General features: G+C 36.8%; 1 protein-coding gene across 8 annotated transcripts in view; it reads left to right on the top strand.

Annotated features, from left to right (window-relative positions):
• Positions 1 to 858: 858 nt before the first annotated feature.
• Pcl (polycomb protein Pcl) overlaps positions 859 to 22305 on the top strand; it is a 374533-nt gene continuing 353086 nt past the window's right edge. For 2 of the 8 annotated variants that reach the window (XM_067143091.2, XM_067143093.2), the window contains exon 1: positions 1515 to 1630. The gene's annotated coding sequence lies outside the window, so the exon portion shown is untranslated. Of the gene's footprint in view, positions 1160 to 1205; positions 1275 to 1514; positions 1631 to 14315; positions 15667 to 16130; positions 16594 to 16883; positions 17189 to 22305 lie in introns of those variants that run through there. The other 6 variants (XM_067143088.2, XM_067143089.2, XM_068226677.1 and 3 more) reach the window with 6 other exon arrangements.

Genomic DNA, 22305 nt, shown 5'->3' on the forward strand with positions numbered 1-22305 from the left:
GAGTTGATTTTCATTTAAAAAATTTTGAAGGGTGGAGGGGTTCTAATGCCTCAATACACTCCCTGTCCGACTCGTTGGCTGAACAGTCAGCGCACTGACCTTTGGTTCAGAGGGTCCCGAGTTCGATTCTCGGCCGCGTCGGGGATTTTAACCTTAATTGGTTAATTCCAATGGCACGGGGGCTGGGTGTATGTGTTGTCTTCATCATTTCATCCTCATCACGATGCGCAGGTCGCCTACGGGAGTCAAATAGAAAGACCTGCACCTGGCGAGCCGAACCCGCCCTGGGATATACCGCCACTAAAAGCCTTACGACATTTCAATACACTCCCTCACCCACTCCATGGTTAAGCAACTGCATTAAGATGAACTCACAGATTATTTCTAGTACTCGACTGAGGCATCTGTACATGGGTTCACTTCCAGAGTGGTGTCTGTATTTTGTTCTGGTTCCATTGTAACACTACTAACCCTGCTTCTCTTTTCCAAAAAGGCAATAATTTTTGTTCTATATGGCTGATATCAGGTTCTTTATCGTTTTCATATTCCTTATTATTTGACGAAGTTTGATCATTGCATTTTCTCATAAGGCGTTAATAGTTTGTGATCAATCTTCTTTGGTTTGTAATTTGTCAAGTAAGAAATGAAGTATATTTTTAATATACCTGTACCGGAAAGGACGCAATTCAAACTAAGTTCCGAAATACAACACAATATATATTTTCAAAATTATGAATATTATTTTTCACTCTTACTGGCTGGTAAAATTACTTAGCGTAGTGATCAACTGAAAGTGCGGTGCATTCATGCAAACAAATTATATTGTTTGGGTCGAAACTGTAGTTAGTAGTGAAACGTCTCCTGCAAAGTGGTGGAGGAGGAGTTTTGAATTTGTTGTTCTTTCGTTAAGCTTGTACATAATTTTTATTCAAAGTGAGCTTACATTAGATTGTATTACTCTTCAATAGATCTTCCATTATCTTTAAAGGATGCCAATTGTGCTGTAAATGGATATGAATTGTTAGTAATGAATGAATTTTTGTGCGGACAGTTTTGCCGCGCGTCGCGCTCGTGCACTCTGTTTTTTTATGCCTAACATGGCTGACATTCAATAATATTGAAGAGAGGGATTTGTGTAAATGAATGCAGCTGACATAGGGTAAATTTAATTTCTTCACAGTAATGTGTGTGTGTTATAATACGTTGTTGGATATTGGTGCTGGTTTCTTGATGCCACTAACATGTTAATATTGAGTTTTTTGCCTACTGCTAGGGTGTGGGAATTGTTTTGTTCTATGGAATGATAACGATGCATTTAATATATTAAATGTATGAATGTAAGAGTAGGGTATCGTCCTTTGACTCTAATTAGCTTCGTTAGCATAGTTTCATGGTGTTGGGGTTTTCTCCGGTGCCTAGGAAGATGTATTTTTCAATTCGTTTGATAGTGGAGTGGCATTCGACATAGCTTACTTTCGGTGATTGCCGTCAGGCGTATTATTTTGGTTTCGTATCTCTTGCAGATAATTTGGTTGCTGTAGTGTTATGATAACGCCTGGAAATTAGATAGCTACTTATTGACTGTACAAACGAAAATGAATTGCTGTGTTCGCAATCCGTCATACATCCGGTGATTTTAACTTTTGTGACTAATTTTTGCACAAATTTGGTATATATATCTGTATCGGAGGAGCTGGATAACGTTCAGTTATTACTGTACATCCTACTTTGTAAACATTTCTGTTTTTAATTTCTTGAAGTATTGATTTTTATTCATTTCGATTTTAACAAGTTTCATTTACAGGTTACAGTTTTAATTTAGGCCTACTATTCATCTAATGATTTGCTTTTTAATATGATCATTAACCGTATTCTGCTCTTCTCTTCCAAGAGGGAGGTTTCCTTGGGAAATATAGCCTATAGTACAATGTTGCACTGCTTTAACTTCAGTTTATAATTAAATTAATACTTGTAAATGTCAACTAATGTTTTATACCATATACCTACATTGAATAAAAACAAGAGCGTTTTAGATGTTTGTAGATGTTTGTAGACCTTTATCTGTTCACATGGCCTTGTTTAGGTTAGGAAAAAGGAATGCAGGATTGCCATCCCTGTAATGACATATTGTAGTCTGATGACGTTTTGTTACTGATATATTTAGTGTGTTCCAGTAAGAGAATGTGTGTATTAAGCTTTTGGTATATTTCAGGAAAGCATTTTATTTTGCAATTTCTGGGGGGTATAGTGCGCATTGGCATCACCCAAATATCACTATAAAATTTGTCACAAATGGAACATAATAATTGCTTTTACACATATCAAGTGAAAAATCCCTGGCAAATTAAGAAATATTTGATTTTTGGAGAATATTATGTATACGTACTTTACGACTTTACAAGTACATTTGGTGTTGTGCTCACAGTGACACACGTATGTCTTTTGTCTTACACTTTCAACAATTTCGTGTGTGATATCTGTATTCACTGAAGTTCTTTGCTTTCATTTCATTGCCTCACTTGTCAAACATCATCATTTCATGAATTGTATCGCGATATGCAATATTTAATAGGCGACAAAATGGTATGGCCAATGTACATAAGAAAAATTCAGTGGGCTAGTGATTTATTGGTCCAGGGATCAAGCTACTTTCGTTCGAACAGAAATAAAAATATTTATTGGTCCAGGGATCATGCTATTTTTCTGTTGACCTCCCTTTTGCTGTTTGAACTGGCCGCTCTAATCATATGGACAAAGATAATGAGAATCTGCAGACATAACACTCCCATTCCATGGTGCTAGCCCTGGACCTGAAGAAAGTAACAAAAGACAGCACCAACAGCGCAGTACGTCATAAACCAGTCCTGTCTACAAGCCTTAAGTATGTTTTCATATTTCTCAAATAACGACTGTATTTCTTAATTTGCCGGGGAATTTTCACTTGATTTGTGTAAAAGCAATTATCATGTTCCATTTATGACAAATTTTACAGTGATATTTGGGTGATACCAATGCGCATCGTACCCGTTTTAAAATCACTTCTGATATCTTAAGAAATCATTGGCCTAAAGTAGCACAAGAGTATAACTTCCAGGCAAATAATCTCTTAATGAAGACTGACTTTCCTAGATGCAAACTGCAATAGGGTATTACATTAATCTTAATTTTCCTGATAAGTTGTGAATCCTTGAAATAGGTTATATCTGTACAAAATAGTGACGAGACTATCAAATGAAAACTACCAAATTATTCGATAGTCGTCAACTACCGTTACAACCAGTTGTTTTAGTTTGCATTCGGATCACAAATTCCAATTGTTTCCACTTGTTGGTGCTGAAATCGGCCTCCTCTTTTGTTATGGAGTGAAATCAGTCATTTATTATAGCCTAAACGAATAGATATCTGACTCAAAATTGTATAATGATAAATGCAATTTTATTATTGTGCTCTTTATCAATAGAGAATCATGGTATAGTTTTTATGAATACTTTTCATATACTAACCATGAACCTGTAATGATTGAACATTAACCTTAAATTAATGGAATTATTTTTAACACTAGAACCGCCGCAGCGGTCAAAATGACCGCTACACATTTTCATAGCCTTATTTTGACCACATTTTCTGTCGTATTGCAAAGAGCTTCAGTGACTTTTCCTGATTACCGGTCAGAATCATCCGTATTAAATTCAATTAATTTTGCGTCACTGAATAGGACATAGGTAATGAGTATACCTAGAACCGCCGGAGCGGTCATTTTGACCGCCGTAATGTTATCATAATAAAATGTGTTAGAACATGTGCATATTCCTCTGGTTGAGATAAAATTTGTTTATAATTAATCTCCCTGCAATAATGCAAGCACAGCAATGAAACTTTGATAATCTATGTACAGCAATTCTTCATTTTATTCTTTATTCATTTATTGAGAGGCGGCTACGAGAGCTAATGGGTCACTCTCCTCTGAGAGTAGCGAACGTTCTTCCGCTGTCACGATCCTCTAATGATACACGTTACCGTGATGTCAACATTTCAATTTTGGTACTGAAATACAGCATTTAGACTGCAAATATGCCTGATATAGGCCGATAACTGAAAGTTTTCAATTCTATTACAGCAGTAGAAAATGTAATATGAAAAGCTGGAAATAAGAGGGGACGCATTAATACGAGCCTTCCAGGACCAAGTGATACGTTACTAGGTAGAGATGGCATCACGGAGTGGACTGTAGCAGAGTTTGGGAAGACTACACCTGGCAGGATGGCTTGTCACAACATCTTGAAAGAAAATCTGTGACCTACTCCATATTCAAAGCTGTATGTTTCTGACGACAGTGTAGCGAGTGCATGGCGTCTCTTTATTGATGAATCTATATTGAAACACATCAAACACTGTACGGAAACTGAAGCAAAACGTGTCTAAGGAGATAAATTGTGGAGAGTTTAGAGAAAATGGAGGCATTCATTATCTTAGTGTATGCTCGTGGTGTTTTTTTTAGCCAGTAGCACTGAACTTGATGAACTCTGGGGCCTGTTCCACGAACGAACTTTGCAACTTTTCACTTTTCAATTCTTGCAAAGTCTTTCTGTTCCACCATGACTAGGCTGTACTTTTCAATTTCTTCGCAAAGTGACAAGTCTTTGCGAATGAGTGATCCGATCGAGTTGACTCCATGAGCAAACTGTATAGGCCTAATACTCTTATGATTTTAATGCTTCAGTTTTCGCGGCGAACTTGGCGGTATAATTGTCGTACCGTTTAAGTTTTTATCATGGGAAAGAAAGGTTATTATAAGAAGCTGGCTGTGCTGGAAGTTGTCAAGGAGAAATGTGACATCCTTTTTTGACAACTTTAAAGATAACCTCTCAAATGATGACACACATCAATGTTAACGAGAGTACCGTCAACACATATACACACAGAAGGACATTCACCCTTCATTAGAAATCCCGTTGCTATATTAAGCGGATTATCAGGCCAACGTACTGTTAGGAAATATTACATTTACTATAACATCTATGACTTTGGTAACAGTTCTGCAAATAATTGATTTTGATGTCCCATGCATTACTGTTACACAGTACAGCTGGGCACCATTTACTAAAAAATGTAAACATATAAGAATTTATTCTTTTTCGGAAAGGAATTTACTTCTTTATGTTTCAATAAATGACTGATCATTTCAAGAATATAGTCAGCCTCTATTGGGATAATACAAAATCACTCGCGATATTACGTCGAAGTGAGGTTATAAAAATTAATCCTGTCTTTGTATGTTCTATTATTGGATTCTTCATCACTATCCTCACTTGATGCTAACAAAAGCTCACGTTGTAACATGTTTATATCACAACCAAATTCTACGCCGAGAAACTAATGTACATACTCGTTAATCTTTGCAAGATTTATGAAAACTTTTCACTTCATTTCTTTGCACTTTGCATTACTGTACCAATGGAGGAACATAACAGGCTTGAAAAGTGAAAAGATTTCTAACTTTTCACTTTTCACTTTGCAAGCTAAATCTGAAAAGCAATGGTGGAACAAAATCTGAACTGAAAAGTGCAAAGTGAAAAGTTGCAAAGTTCGTTCGTGGAATAGGCCCCTGGTCTAAAAAGTGGGGGCCACCATTCTTCAGCAAAATGGGGAGGAACTGTTTTCGAGAAATCCAAAGATTTTTGTGTTTCGCCATCAGAACTACAAGATTAGAACTTTTGAAGACTGATAAATTTGCGTTAGTATCAAAAGTATGGAACAAATTTATTGAAAATTGTCAATTGACTTATATTCCAGGTGAAAATCTGCCTGATGATGAGCAGCTTTTTCCAAGCAAAACAAGGTGTCCATTCTTACAGTACATGATCAACAAACCAGATAAATTTAGAATTAAGTTTTGGCTTCTTGTGGACGTTGACTCAAAGTTTCCGTGCAATGGGTATCCTTACCTAGGAAAAGACGACCTCAGATCATGTGACGAGACTCTTCCCGAAAGTGTAGTAATGAAGTTGATGGAGCCGTTTCAAAAGAAGTAGCAAAAAGTGACTACAGACAACTTTATTTACAACAGTGAAACTTGGTAAGAAGTTAAAAAGTAATGGTACAAATATTGTTGGAACCATTAGACGATAAAGGAGAGAAATTCCTAAAGCTGTGATGGATATGAAAGCTAGTCTTTACGACTCAACTCTCCTGAAATATTCCAATGACACACTTACAGCTTATCAAGGTAAACGAAACAAGAACGCCCTTCTATACAGTACTTTGCACTCAGAAGTCGAACTTAAAGCTAATCCCAAAAGGATTCCCGAAACAGAAGACTTCTACAACAATACAAAATGTGGTGTGAATGTGGTGGATCAAATGTGAAGAAAATATACTGTTCGATCCGCTACACAAAGTGACTAGGTAAAAGATCAGTCGCCGAAATGACATCCTGAAGCTATCCGAGGACCATGAACCCAAATTTAGGGAGCCATTGGAAGGAAAGGTATAGAAAAGGCAAATGCCAAATGAAGAAATGCAGGATTAAGACAAGTTTTACCTGCAGAAAGTGCAAACAGAGAGTGTGTGGTTCTTGTTCAAAGGACTAACTAAGGTTGCGGTATGTAGTTCCTGCTTCTAAAGATGCAGAATTGCATCAGCGTGTGCACATGCGCTGAAGGAAAAGAAAGACACAAATATGTTGGACGTGGATTTGACAAAAATGTTTCAGGTCATAAATTGCATGAAATGAAATGTTACATTTTCCTTTCTGATAATGAGTAATAACTATTTTACCGTTTAGACTAAAATAATTTGAAGTAAAAACAATGTTTGTTTGTTAGACAAGTGTGATTTATAGAAACATTTTTGAGGAAAATATTACATTTGCAATAAATTAAATAATTTATTTCTTTTTTCGTGTTTAGATCCCATAATTAATGTTTTATAAACTTAGTAATACATATTTGAAACGATAATAACTTACTATACAGTATGTTCCGGCGGTCCTAGTGTTAAATTAATGTATGCACTATTACTTGGTCCTAGGAAAATATATATATATATTTTCATTCATTTAGTTTAGTTTGCTGTATTCACATTACTTTAATATGTAGTGTCGTTACAATAAAATGTAAACCTAACCTTTTTCTGAAATTACCTAACATTTGTTATTTTATGAACGGACAATCTTACATTCATTAACTTGTGGTTAGGGACACAAAAATGCATTTTATATAAAATGGAACATGATAACCACAATTACTTCAATTGTGTAATGTTTGTTACCAGTCTCCATATTTCCGCTTATATCACTATAATAAGAGGAAAAAAGCGCACCTCTGTAGAGATCCTGTAGTTTCGGTACTGCCCAGTTCAGTTATTGATATAACTCGTTCTGTGCATGTTATAGCGTGATATCTGTCACAGTGTTTCCTGCAACATATGCACTTGCAATTTGAGGTTGGTTCCTGGAACTTCTCATATATCCACACCTTGTAGTGAAAACCATATAAAGTGAAGTGTGTTACTGTGTGTCTCAATTCATAGTCTTCCATGCGTTTAACTCATTACTGTAAACGGTACCGGTAGGTGGAAGCCCCATGTTAAATCTCAGTTCTTCTATAAGAAAGGATTCTCTAGCTAGTTCATTGGCTAGCTTGGATGGCGAGTATTTTGATGTACAAAGGACTGGCTTTAATATGTTGTTACAAGATTTTTTACCTTTTTAAAGTTAATATGTTGTCCTAATTTTTGTAAGTCGTTTTTTGTGAGGTATTCCCATGCGAGTTCTAGCCCATAGCTCACTGTCGGAGTGATCTTCACTCCAAGTAACTTCTTAGCCATTCCTTGTGCATACCTGCCAACTTTACAAAACCAAAAATTACAAGATTTTGATACGAAAATCAGGAGATACAATTGGTTGAAACTGCTTATTTTACATGTCTTGCACAATACAGGAGTACTATGGTATATGTGTTATAACTAGAGCCCGGATTTCCATGCAAATGCATGTTCCTAAATAAGCTGGTTACACTTTTGAAACTTTGCAGATATTCGTTTTATGACTAACCAATTCCAAACAACCGTACTTTTTCCGTGCTTGTTTGCATGTTTTGGCCTTTTTGGGAGAAAATTCATGCATAATGCATATTTTGAAGATTTTGGATTTAGTAGCGAATAATTTGACATTTATATTGTATTACATGACTTCTTCTGACTTTGACGCATATATTATGTTAATTTGCATGATAGTGCCTTTTTCTGAACATGGATTTGCAGAATTTAGGACCTACATCCACGTTATTTGTTTATTACTGAGTGAGAAAGAAAATGTATTCTTGGTATATTACTTCACAACCAAAGTTAGATGCATAGAGGTGCCATAATCCAGTTAGCTAAGCACGTTCTTTTCTGTTGCTTGAATAAACATTGACATAAGCGGGAAGGCCCCCCGTCGTCCTCTCTAATCTTTAGAAATAAGGTGTCCCAGTAAAAACTAACCGTAAATTTGGGGTTAATAAATGTTATTCCTTTTTTCGTCTATGTTAGACGAAGATATCAAAACTTCAATCATATTTCTGTAACGCCATGTTTCTGAGATAGCAGCTTACAAACCTTGGTTTTGCATTGCATCCTGTTTTCTTTTCCTGGAATTATCTAGCCCGAACTCCGAACTCTCACTGTTCACATGTCCGAGGCCAAAATAATTGAGAAAAGAAGGGAGTTAAAAAACAGCACGCTTACACGCTTCAAATTGCAATTTAGTGTTGGATTGTGCTGTCAAGTGTTTGTGTCATGCTACCTATTGAAATGAAATGGCGTATGGCATTTAGTGCTGGGAGTGTCCGAGGACAAGTTCGGCTCGCCAGATGCAGGTCTTTTGATTTGACGCCTGTAGGCAACCTGCGCGTCGTGATGAGGATGAAATGATGATGAAGGCGACACATACACCCAGCCCCCGTGCCAGCGAATTTAACCAATTATGGTTAAAATTCCCGACCCTGCCGGGAATTGAACCCGGGACCCCTGTGACCAAAGGACAGCATGCTAACCATTTAGCCATGGAGCCGGACATGCCACCTATTAAAAGTATACGAAGAGACCTCGTGTCTAAATGGATTGAGGTAAGGACATTTTTAGTTAATTTTCGATAAGAGATAACCAGATATACTTCGTCCTAAATGTCTTCATTTAAGTATGAACCTATTACTTCTTGTGACGTAGAAAGATCATTTTCCCGTGTTCAGCAATGTTCTGTCAGGTAAACGAATGAATTTAAATGAAGAAAATATGGAGAAATTAGTTGTTGTACAATGTTTCAAACGGAAGTGAAAATATAACAATGTGGAACTAAATTTTGATAGTGCATATTTTCCACTTGATTGTGCATGTTTCGTCATTTGATGTTGCATGAATGCATGCATATTTCGAGACTTGATAGTGCATGGAAATCCAGGCTGTAATTATAACACATTGTCTAAAAACCTGACTGTTGCTATATGAGGCTTCCCTCACAGGAAGTATGTGAGATGATCAGTCTCTGATAAGCCTTCTGAAAATAGTACGAACTCATGCTCCACATGTGTGAATCAGTCATGCACTTAGATGCTTTTACTTAGAAAATGCATAAATTAATATATTGCATCACTAGCTCACGTGATTATGTGAAGCGCAATGTTATCAAGTAATAAATTAAAAATGGGCAGAATTGTCTCCAAATGGCTCTTAAAATCTCTCTCACTAGTCACTATCTGAAATTCTGTCACTAAATTACTAAAATAGACTCCAAATCTAGCGACTAGTCTCTAGAATTGACTGGACTGATGTGAACGAACATGAACATAGCATGTGAGAACGAGAGATTTACAATCTATGTACGCGTTGCGATGTAATATACAGGTTACAAGTAACTAATCTCATTTTGTTCCGTATTGAAGATACAATAAGTAAAATTAATTAAAAGCCAGAAATTGTGAACAAGGAAGCAACTAAATTATTTTATTTTACAATGACTAGATAACATCCAAAGTGTAAAATGGGTTTCTCCTCCTGTATGGATGAAAGTTTATGCAAATTTGTTCATATTGACTAGAGATTGATCACAGTGTGAATTGAGGTTTCTCCAACAGTATGGATGAACATTAGGTTGAAGGTTTTACAGTTGGTTCATTCAAAGGTGGTTATGGTCACCTATGTCATAAGTATATTGTAACAAAACCGGAACCGTGGTATAAAGCCGATCATGTTGGATTTGAATATACCTTTTAATTTATGTACATATTGTAAACTATGTAAATATCACCTAAAGCACAACTTTTGTAAAAAAAAAATGTTTAGCCTAAGACCATTGTATTTAGTATTAAGTTCCAATGTTTAATAGGTTTAAGACTTGACCTTAAGATTAGTATTAGGCTGAAGATGCCCAAAATTAGGGCGAAACATGTTCCTAACTAGTGTTTATAATTGATGTAGGATTTAATCACTACAAAATATAATGGTATTGAGTAGATGGACACAGTAATTTTATTCTTGAAATAATTTTACTTATAATATACAAGTTTCAATAAACATTGCACATTCGCGCTATTTCTCATACTAATAAACGTCTATATTTAATTTGAAAGTGGCCAATCAGCGAAGGACTTCCGGCCACTGGTGTACAATGCTGAAATGGCAGTATTTGAAAACAAAGGTTTGAAGTTCACCAAAATATAAGCAAAAATCATGAGAAGTAATAGAATAATCAGGAGATGGGAAAAACTGTCGAAAATTGGGAGTCTCCCGCCTAAATCAGGAAAGTTGGCAGGTATGCAAGTGATAGCTGGTTTAAGAGTGAAATGTCACTTATTGTTACAACAGCAGCTGTGGCCCATTATCACAAGTTGATTAAAAAGGAGTCCCTGTGAGTCTGAAAAGTTATGCTAAGGTATTTGAAGTAGTTTACCAGTCCGAGTGTCTTCCCATTCATGTGGATCTCTTCTTTTGCTGCCAGTCTTCCTCCTTTCCTGAACACCATGGTTACTATTTTCTTCTTGTTTAGCCGAGCTGAATGGCTCAGACAGTTGAGTCGCTGGCCTTCTGATCCCAACTTGGCAACTTTGATCCTGGCTCAGTCCGGTGGTATTTGAAGGTGCTCATTTACGTCGGCCTGGTGTCAGTAGATTTACTGGCACGTGAAAGAACTCCTGCGGGACAAACTTCCGGCATCTTGGCGTCTCAAAAAACTGGAAAGGTAGTTAGTAGAACGTAAAAACAAATAACTTTACTATTCTTCCTTTATTTATCAGTAGGGGGCGGGTGTTGTTGACCTAAAAATCTCTGAAAATGAATACAATGCTGTTAATATTGTGGAAAAATGCTATAAAATAAGTAGAAAAAGACAAATCTTTGATCAAACTGAATTCTGTTGACTTTATAACAATAGATTCACAAGCGATATATCCCTGTTCTATTCACTGCACAGCTCTTGTTTTTGCAGAAATAATTATATCCTAATTTACTTGAAAGTGTATAGGCCTATAATATGGAATAATGATTTCTGGATGTAGTGCACTTTGTCCCCGAAGAACCTGGGAAAACTTGTTCCTTGCACTCGTTACAGATTTCAGATATTTTTCGTGTTTAATGTGCTGCTGAGCAATAAATTTCCTTTCTGGACTCACTGTAACACTGCCCAGTTTACAAAATAAAACATGCCCACCTGTCGCAAACGTGTCTTTTCCAAATTCATATGCTAGTTGATTAAACATAGGCTTCATGGTGGTTTCACTTTGGGCATTTTTGTTGCACCGAACTATTTGGGAGGAATATTCCTTACTGAAGCAGAAAGTTATATAACTGTTGTTTACAAACCCTTCTCGTTTCCATTTGTGCTTGGCCTTTAGGTATGCGGGGATGAATAACTGGCTGTAGAAGGGGGTGCTAAGGCTGGTGCATTCCTTCTGCTCAAGACAGGAGACACATTAGGAAATACTTTGTCCTATTCATCATAGTTCTGTAGTGTGTTCCTGTAATTATCTTGGAAACGCAAGTCACAGGTAACAATTGCTGGTCATTTTACTTTGTCATGGAAGATATTTAGCAAATTTAACAATATGTAAGAAAAAAATTGATTTTTTTTATGTTGTTGCATAGGGACTTTTATCAGTCTAAAGAATACATGCATAAATTTTAAAATAATTATTTTAAAATGGTCTAAAAAGTCTTCTAAATGCTACATATTGACTTAAAGCCTTCTTGAAAGTTGAAAAAATGATATGTCATTCAAAATTGGAAAAAGATTGCAAAATATAAACATATTGTTATCGTTTGTTATATAATTGAATTTCTGTACTACTGAACAACGTCCTAATCGAAAGGGGAAAAAAAGATGACATTCCAACAACATCCTCCCCTTATTTATCAGGTTTGGTATTGGCCGTCAGCCAGTCGCAGGTAGTACATTCTATCATGTACGGTAGCAGGATGGTCCTGACCTGATTCAAGTTTGTTGTGTAATCAGGCATATTGAATGCTGTCTTGACCTTTAACATGTGTTTTTATTTTTAGGAATTAAAAATGGTTCATAAATCTGATCAAGAAAGATGTCTTTGTAGAATAACATTAAGGTACTACTGTGCGAGTTGGCTTAATGATACGGTACGTGTGATGTAGCTGTAAGCTTATATTCGCGAGAGTGTATTCGAGCCTTGCCATCAGCACCCCTAAAGAGGGCTACAAAACATGCCGGACAAATGTTGGGCTATAACTCAAGGCCATATTCATTTTCTTCCTTCATCACTGATAGATTTTTAGAAATTAATAAATAATATGCAGAAACATTATTTTCCCCTTGGAAATAGACTTTAAAGAAACATGTAATACTATATGAGGGTCGATTATTAGTGGCATCAGTCGTCTGCACACCAGGAAACGGAACCAATGTTTCTCGCGTTTGCACACATTAGAGTCTACTTCTCAGTACATGGGCTTGTCTATGCAATGCTCCATGTATGCACTGTGCTGTGATGAATAGTCATCTGTGAGAGAGGTAGAATTAATTCTTCAAGCATAAGGCTATTCGTTGTTGCATGTGGGAGGGTAGGGGCACCAGATCGTGAATAGAATATATCATAACTGACTTGGAATTCAGAAAAGCCTGGTGTAGGTTTCTCTGTTACAGTTCAGGAAATTTTCCCGGCTGCTTGACCAAACCTTTCCTGGTTACTATCAAAAGTTTCCCACGATTTTGTTTTGGACTCTACATATAATGATTTGTTTTGCTCTGTTTCTTTCATCTATCGTAATTAGTTATTTGGAGCCCTGACTTCTTCATTCCAGCAAAATGTTCTCTTTTACCCAACCCTTGCCATTTCGACTACAACATTCCTGTATGCCACCCACTCTCTTTCTATATCTTGAACCAGTTTAATGTCTATTCTTGGGAACTTTTCAATAATAATATCCAGTGTTCTCACCGGGACCTTTTTGATCAGCCCACAGCCCCACTGTTTTTACAGAATGCCTGCCTCACATAACCTAGATAAGTGCTAGTTAACATAATATTAATACATATCCATCTCTTGGCACAGGCCAGAGTAAAGTGTAGCTTCCACCAAAGTACCAGTCTCATCCATGGCTGTGACAATATGAAAGCTGCTGGGATATGGGTGGTGCTGAGTAATGACATTCGGAGCACATCCAGTGCGTCTTGAGTGTTATGAAAGGTGTTGCTCGTAGGGTCAGTCGTGTTACACTAGCACTGTCTGGTCCAGTGTGCAAAGCGATGGCAAACTACCTCACTCCTCATATTGCCTAGTACGCCTCATTTTAGTGCTGTGATTGATTTTTGCAGTTCCCTTATAACTGCATAGCCTTTCGTGGTGCTATTTGAGAATCCAACCAGCCTCTGGGCTGATACCTAACAGACAGACATACTGTATATACTGTAAACATGTTTATTTAAATGATTTATCTTCATTATTATTGTCAGTGTAATTGCATCATTTACATCAGAGGTTAAATGTTTAGCTTGACTGTCGTGTAGTGTCGTGCACGGGCGGTGTCTGGATTAGCATGGAATCGTATGCAGCACTCTATTCCACATATCACAAACCGGTATGACACTCCACAGCAACAGAGTGGTAAGCCCCAGTGTTACACGATTATGAATGAGCCGTAGAACACCAGAAGTTCAAAATACTCTGTTATGTCTTGTTTGTGATAACACAAATAGTTAAATTTTGCAGTTAATGTTTACCAGTCTGACATTGTTAATACTCTGATGGGAATAAATTGAAATTTTAGTGTATTCATTTTTTTACATGTTACTCCCTGCCCGGCTTCTCATTTCTGCCACCCGGCTGATGAAAATTTCTGGGGACAACACTGATATCCTTGTACCTCTTTCTCTCTCCTAGACCTAGTGATACTTAGTTCATTACTCATTAGATAATGGTCTGTATAATTGAAAAATTTTCTAAATACCCATGTATTCATAATAGATTTTCTGAATACTAACGGCCATTTTCTCCAAATTGAATGATGTTATTTGCTTTACGTCCCACTAACTACTCTTTTATGGTTTTCGGAGACGTCGAGGTGCCGGAATTTAGTCCTGCAGGAGTTGTTTTACATGCCAGTAAATCTACCGACATGAAGCTAGCCTATTTGAGCCCCTTCAAATACCACCGGACTGAGCCAGGATCGAACTTGCCAAGTTGGAGTCAGAAGGCCAACGCCTCAACCTTCTGAGCCACCCAGCCCGGTCAAATTGAATTAAACCTGGTATAAATGAAACCAGTTTAACTTAAGTATCTAGTTTAAATGTGCTTCAATTTTTTCCAAATTCTGACCTTTGTTTAGTTTGAACGACAGCCTGCCTGTTTAAATTAATGTCTCTTGAACCTGAAAGTCTCCATTAGTATACCTAGGTAGTTGAAGGCACGGTTGATTGGAATTTGCCAATCAGAGCCAAGTAATCCAATGACCATCATTTTTGATTTAATATCAGCTGTTTGTAAAGAATTAATGCAATTGTATGTATTGAATAAGAGATTCAGTGGGGTACTAGCTTCATTGATAAATTGTTTACATCTGTGCAAAGTTCTTTGTAGTATCATTTTACCCGTTGTTTCTTTATTTCCTTGAAAAGCACTTTTGTTTCATACTTTTCTCTAACAGGCTTTTTCATAAACATGTACATTAGGCCTAATGAGTGATTTGTTCCATCTGTATTATCTTACAGAACACTTGGAACCTTTTAAATATAATAATTCAGGTATTTCAGCAATATTTCATTCCTCAGAACATCTTTTCTGTGAATTTCTAGAACGTACACTAGGAAACGGAGCAAACGTTTCTTGCGTTTGCACACATTAGAATAGTACCCAGTCTACGGGGCTGTCACACTGGATCGATCGAACGACTGCGCTCAGCCGACTGAAGAATTAAACCCACAGAGGGCAGTCGTACCAGTCACACAGCATCGATTGACTGGTTTGTGAAAACAAGCGTGTCCGTTTTCATTGGCAGTTGTTCGATAATGGCGGACGTAACATTGTGGTCTGTTGATGAAATCGAAACATTAATTTGCCTAGTGTGTGAAAACAGTGTCCTATAATCCTAGACTCCCTGGATATAGTAATAGGGAGACCATGAATTTTGTATGGCATTCTATAGCGTCGAGAATTACGACTAAAACGGGTAAGTATTTCTTAGCTTTATTATGTTTATGTTATGAGTAGTGTTCATAAGTTATGAAATTCATAATGATCTGTATTGACAATTGAGCACTATCAAAGGGTAGAGGAGAGTCCACCTATTCAATACCATTAGCTTGTATCCTGTCTTATAAAATTGAGACTAATTTTGACCCCATATATACTGGGTCATCTTCAGCCACGCTCCATATGGAAGACATGCACACATATAACCAATAATAAATTAAACAGTCTGGTATGTCACAATTTATAATCTTAATTTAAAATATTGTTGAAGTCCGAACAACATATCCAAACTTGAAAACAAATGACACAGTTAAATTGTGACATACCAGATTGTTTAATTTATTATTGGTTATATGTGTGCATATGTCTTCCAATCGAAGCGTGGTTGAAGATGACCCGATATATGGGGTCGAAACTAGTCCCAGTTTTGTAAGATGATATACAAGCTAATGGTATTGAATAGGTGGACCCTATCCTTTGATACTGATATGAGTAGTGTTAACTTAGATTAATTATTGGTAAAATATATTATGCGGAATAGATTGGTAAAGTTATACTAGAACAAGTAGCAATTATCGTTCTCATGACTTAGTTGAAGAAATGTTTGGAAAACATTAAGCAGAGCTTACCTAACCTCCATCTCGAACCTAATGAAATAAACACCATTGTTTGCTTTAATGACAAATAAGTGTATGCCATTAAGTACTACATGTATATTTTCTTTGTCACAATATTGTAATTCATTGTTTCAGGAAACTTTTGTGCCAAAAATGGCAAATTTTTGAGGGCAGGGCATCGAACTCTGAGAGATAACATACCCCACCAAGTTCTGCTATACAGAAAACGATAAATGGGTTTACCTTGATATCCTCAACTTTCTGGAACCCTTTATTGCTGGAAGAAGGTACAATTATGTAATATTTATTTTTAATAGTAGGCCTACAGTACAGACCAGTGTTCTGGTTGTGAAAGAGTGAGGGGGAAATGCAGTCTGTAGGCCATAAGTTCTATCAATCTGTTCATTAATGTATCAGATATAACTGAAACTAATATAATATAAGCTAACCTAATAATCATCGTACTAAAAATAATTATTGAAACTAAACATTTTTTAAACCGAAGGTTTGTGTACAGACTAAAATTTAGGTCCAATTTAGAAGAATTGCATTAATATGTTGTTCATTCTTTTTTCAGTTCTATAACAAACACACCTATGGAAGTGGCACCTGGTGGTGGAGAGCCTCTCACTAAGATGAAATGGAGGAGGCAGAAATAGCGTTTGTGTTGAAGGGGTCTAACTCGTGCAGTTCATATATTATTGAAGGGGCTTCAACTTTCAGTCCATTGACTTCTGCTTCTAGAAAAAGCTCTGCCAGTTCAAAACAAGAGGAAATGTGAAAGTGACAGTGATGTGTTAAGTAACTATTTAGAAAAACTGAAAAGAAAACATAATGTTATTTTTAGAGCGACTTCATGACATGGAAAGACTGAGTGAACTAGTAGGTTGAAGTGTTTACAGAGTTAAAGTTCAGGGACTGTTATACACAATGTTAGATCAAGAAATTATCTAATAAAATATATGTCCTTGAGAAATGTTCTAGTTTTTAAATTAAATCTGTTTTCCCTCTACTTATCTATCAACATTTATTGGAATCCTTAATGAGATATGTATATTAGCACCTGATGGGAAAGTAACCTTATCTCCAGTTTTTATTAATTATTAGGTAATAGCTTTATTACAACATCTTAATGTGGTTATTTCATGTGGTAGAACATGTATGGTTAACAAAAAAAGTAGTTTGAAATACTGGTAGGAGTTCCTTTCTGTGTGTATGTAGTAAGCAGTTGTACAGCACAGGTGGTCTGAAACCAGACCAGTGTATTGATAGTTCTGTCCAAGAGCTGACTTCCTTCTTACAGAATATTGTTGATCGCAACTGCAAGCTCATTGCACTTGGTTTGTACAGTACAGGTGGTCTGAAACCAGACTGGTATATGGATACAGTAGTTTTGTGCAGGAGCTGGTGCCCTCTTACAGAATACTGTTGATCACATATGCAAGCTTATTGCACTAGGTTTACTGCACCTATTTTCAATGTGGCTTACTATACTGCCATCCTAGAAGAATACCCATCCTGAATACCTACTTGAAATTATCTACATGTTCCAGTTTTGTATTTCCATCCTGACATTCATTTCTCTTTTATGTGTCTTGCCTGCTGCCATTACTTTTGTCTTGAAAAGCGTAATTTTCGTGCCATACTCATTGCATCTTTTTTCAAGTTCAAGATATTAGATTGCAGGGTTTTAGTAGACCAAGTCGTTTGCGTAAGACAAACTGCTTACTGCAGTTCTACCAAACTGAATCACTCCTGCCACTTTATACCTTTGTAACTTAGCCTTTATCTCCTCATTCCAAGTTCTCTCCTGCCATTGGTCATATCTGTTTGCACCAGCAATCATTTTCACTACTTTCATGTCTGTTACTTATAACTTATTAATAACATATAGGCCTACTGAGGGCATCAAGGTAGACCCATTCTTTTATTTACTGTGCTGTAAACCCATGTAAACAATGAACAACAAAGGTGAAAAATTCATTTGTAACTATTTTGACAAGCGTTTCTACCAAAGTTTTGTAGATTTTATTCTACAAAATAAAAAACTGCATTTTGTGTGATGTGATATTACGGGGATATGATGGCAGAAATATATTTATATGAGAGTTACATGCTTGTAATAAAAGGTTGAATAGATTAGTTACCCTATAAGTTAATCCGAGATCTTACAAGAGCCATGCATCCTAATCTATCAAACATTAATTTATATAAGCAGCACAGAAAAACCTCATTAATTCAAAGTCATTGGGACTAAAAAAATCGGACTTCGAATTACGTGATTTCAAATTAACTGCCAATTCGTAATTCAGAAGTACCAACCCTTGCCGCGTTACAGAATATTCTAAGGCCCGTTACTGCATGCAGTTAACCTTGATTCACAGTTTAAACCTTTCAAATGCCATGGGAAAAAATCTTATTTCCAAAATGCATCCAAGAAGGTGCATTTAGAGTATTCAAATAATGCACTTGGATAACTCGCTGACAAACATAACCTCTTGCAACGAAAGGAAGAAAGAAAAGCACGATTCAAAGACGAGGAGAAATCTATGCTGGCTCCCATGTGCAAGTGCTTTACTCATTGGGTTACTGTACTGTATGCATTTTACATGCCCTGTACTTGCACAGAAAGTACCCGATGCCCTTAAAACATCGTGGCTAATCAAACTTTCCTATGACGAGGGGAGAAATTCTCTCATTTCCTTCTGCATGACAACACAATATAGTCACTCTAGCCTTGTACGATTTCCCGCCATGGCACTTTTCTTGTACTTCAGTAATGTAAGCAGTTGCTGCGTCACAAAGTTTTCTAAGACCCATTAATGCATGCAATCACCTTGATTCACAATTTAAACCTTTCAAATGCAATGGAAAAATCTATTTCCGAAATGTATCCAACAAGGTTCAAATAATGCACTTGGATAAATCACTGACGAACATAACCTCACGCAACGAAAGAAAAAGTCACACGATTCAATGACGAGGATAAATTGTGCTGGTTCCCTTGTGCAGATTCATTCTTTTTTGGATTACTCTACTTTTTGCATTTTTAGATGTCTTGTACATGCACAGGAAGTGCCTTACGCCCTTAAAACATTGTGGCTTATCGAACTTCCCTATGACGAGGGGAGGAATTCTCTCGCTTCCATGTGCATTGCAACACAGTACATTGACTCTCACCCATATACGATTTCCCTGCTGGCACTTTCTCCTTTAATACCATAAGACCGTTCAGGCTCGACATTAAAAGAAAGTTTCATCGGCAGTGACAATATGTTTCTAGTGCCGACCAACTGATTATATGAGCCACGCTTTTACGTCAACTGTAGGCATCGTCAGTTTTTACGGATTCTGTTTCTCTGCACAGTGTCTGCTGTGTGATATTACAGGGTTCCTTAAAACGTTGAATACAAAGGAATTCCGTTCACTCTAACTTATCAATTACGAAGCACATTGCACATACACCGAAGTGTGTGAAAGTGCAGAAAGCTACCCCTGCACGTTCCAGAAGATGAGTTCTGTCATGTCGCGGATAAATTTTGAATTTAAATTACTCTGTAACCTACTATTGTTTACTGCTGTAAATGCAGTTTCGAATAAAAAGTCTGAATTTAGGTAATAGGGCCGGTATTGTACTTCGAATTACGAATTATCCGTATTTCGAATTAATTTAAATAACATGCAAAACCGTATCTCGTGTGTCTGGGAATGAGAGCTTCTTTGAATTAGGTGGGATTTTGAATTAACCGATTTCGAATTGTCGAGGTTCTACTGTACTTGCCTACAATTTTGACAGGCAATGTAAGATTTAGCAAAATGAAATCATTTACCACCTGAGCAGCAGCTCTAAATATCTTTCTACTGTAGACGGCCATAGTATTTAGTTGTTGTAAAGGCATACTCTTCACTTTTGAAATAGAAGGCAAGGTGCTTGTTATTTCCACATATTATTGTTTTGCAGGGTTTGGTACTCATTTGTGGTGAAATTGAAGGCAAATGTTTCATTTTCCTTTAGCTGATTCATAAAGAAAGTATTTCTGGATGGATAGGCTTGGTAGTGTTCACATCAGTAAAGATGATATATATGAACAATATAGAAAAAAACGGGCGAGTTGGTCGTGCGTGTAGAGGCGCGCGGCTGTGAGCTTGCATCCGGGAGATAGTAGGTTCGAATCCCACTATCGGCAGCCCTGAAGATGGTTTTCCGTGGTTTCCCATTTTCACACCAGGCAAATGCTGGGCCTGTACCTTAATTAAGGCCACGGTCGCTTTCTTCCAACTCCTAGGCCTTTCCTATCCTATCGTCGCCATAAGACCTATCTGCGTCGGTGCGATGTAAAGCCCCTGGCAAAAAAAAAAAAAAAATAAAATAATAATAAAATAAAAAAAATAGAGAAAGGCAAAATCAACATTGAGGTAAGAAAGAATCCTACCAGTGCTTTGTGGAAATTTTTTTCACTCTGTACCAAGGAGTTTACCAGTAACTTGGACGTGCAGGATTTAGATTTATAGGTTTATAATTGCCAAGTGAGCAATTGGATCAGCTTGTCAGTGTAAAGTTTGGGGAGACAGTAGTTTACGCATAGTGATGAGTGTAATAAACAAGACCTTGTGTGTAATTTACATGTAGTTGTGACAAGTATCATTCTATTACACTGCCAATTTACTCATAAGAACAGTATTCCAGAAGCTTTTCCTTTAATTATTAATCCAGTTTACAGGGCACTAGCCTCACATAAACTCAAGAAATGTACACACATATGAATACGCAGAACCCTAATGAGAATTTAAATTTTCTGCTCTGGAAGAATGTCCATAGACAACCTTTCTTCACAGCCATTTGGTAAAACTAGCTGCTTTTGAAGCTGCTGTAGCCTTCAATGATGTAAATAAAGACAGGATTGTCATTCTTGCAAAGTTTGGATATGGACCTGGATTCTTTGCACAGAAGACAGTACAGAAATTCAGCAACATGCATGTCATAAAAGCGATATGCTACTAATCTGAACATGGCACAATAAGAAAGAAGAGGAGAGGCAACAAGAGATTTGCAGAGGATCATGAGGGAGAGAAAGAACACCATTATGGGGGATCTTAAGCAATGAAAGTAACTCCATTGCTTTTCCTTGTTTTTCTCAGTTTCACAATATTCAGAACATGTGCATTTTTCTTTCTTTCAAAATTATTTACAGGATTGTAATGAAACTTGACTCTGTTTCTACATTAGGTAATGTAAATTTTGACTGGAAGCATTTCTTGATATGTCTATTATGGTGGGTGGGGTCTCACGAAGTGTATTAAAAAAATAATTTAAAAGCTGTTAACCTCCATTTAGTAAACACCTCAAAATATCATTTGAAAAGACAGTAATTATGTCACAGGAACCAGCATCATTAACCTTCTACTGCATGAATTATTTTTCGTTTCCGTTTGGTGAAGAAAATTTCAAGCTTTAATGTTCAACATAAAACATTGGTTTAGATATACCACCAATTCTTAACTGGGCCTAATAGCTTAACACTCGTATGTGATGTGGATTGCCATATTGGAATATATATACGATTTTCCACGATTTTACGCTAAGCTTTTAACATTACTGCCTACTGGCCATGGGTACGTATTGCAGGGCGCAAGTATATTTGCACGACCGTAGGTCGGTAATGTCTTTGAGGTTGAGCCAGAGGTACTCCTGAAGCCTGTGGTAATATGATGGGGAGGGCCCACGTAAAATAAACGGTGGTTGGTTCGCGTGTATGTTGACGGGGTGGAAGGAGTACCTTTGGTTGTAGGGCTGTTTTGTCTTATGTTATGTAAAAAAAAAAAAAAAACCAAAAAAAAAACAAGGCATCACTGGGATATGTGTTTAATTGACTGTACAGTTGAAGGTGTGCCGTAAAACTACCTCTGTCTATAATATGTATCCGTTTACACAGGTGAAAAGTTTTTTGTTGCCTAATGGCAACAGTATGCAGTAGAGGGTTAAAGAATAAGCATAAATG

This window comes from Anabrus simplex, chromosome 3 (genome assembly GCF_040414725.1).
Source record: "Anabrus simplex isolate iqAnaSimp1 chromosome 3, ASM4041472v1, whole genome shotgun sequence".
Lineage (NCBI taxonomy): Eukaryota > Metazoa > Arthropoda > Insecta > Orthoptera > Tettigoniidae > Anabrus > Anabrus simplex.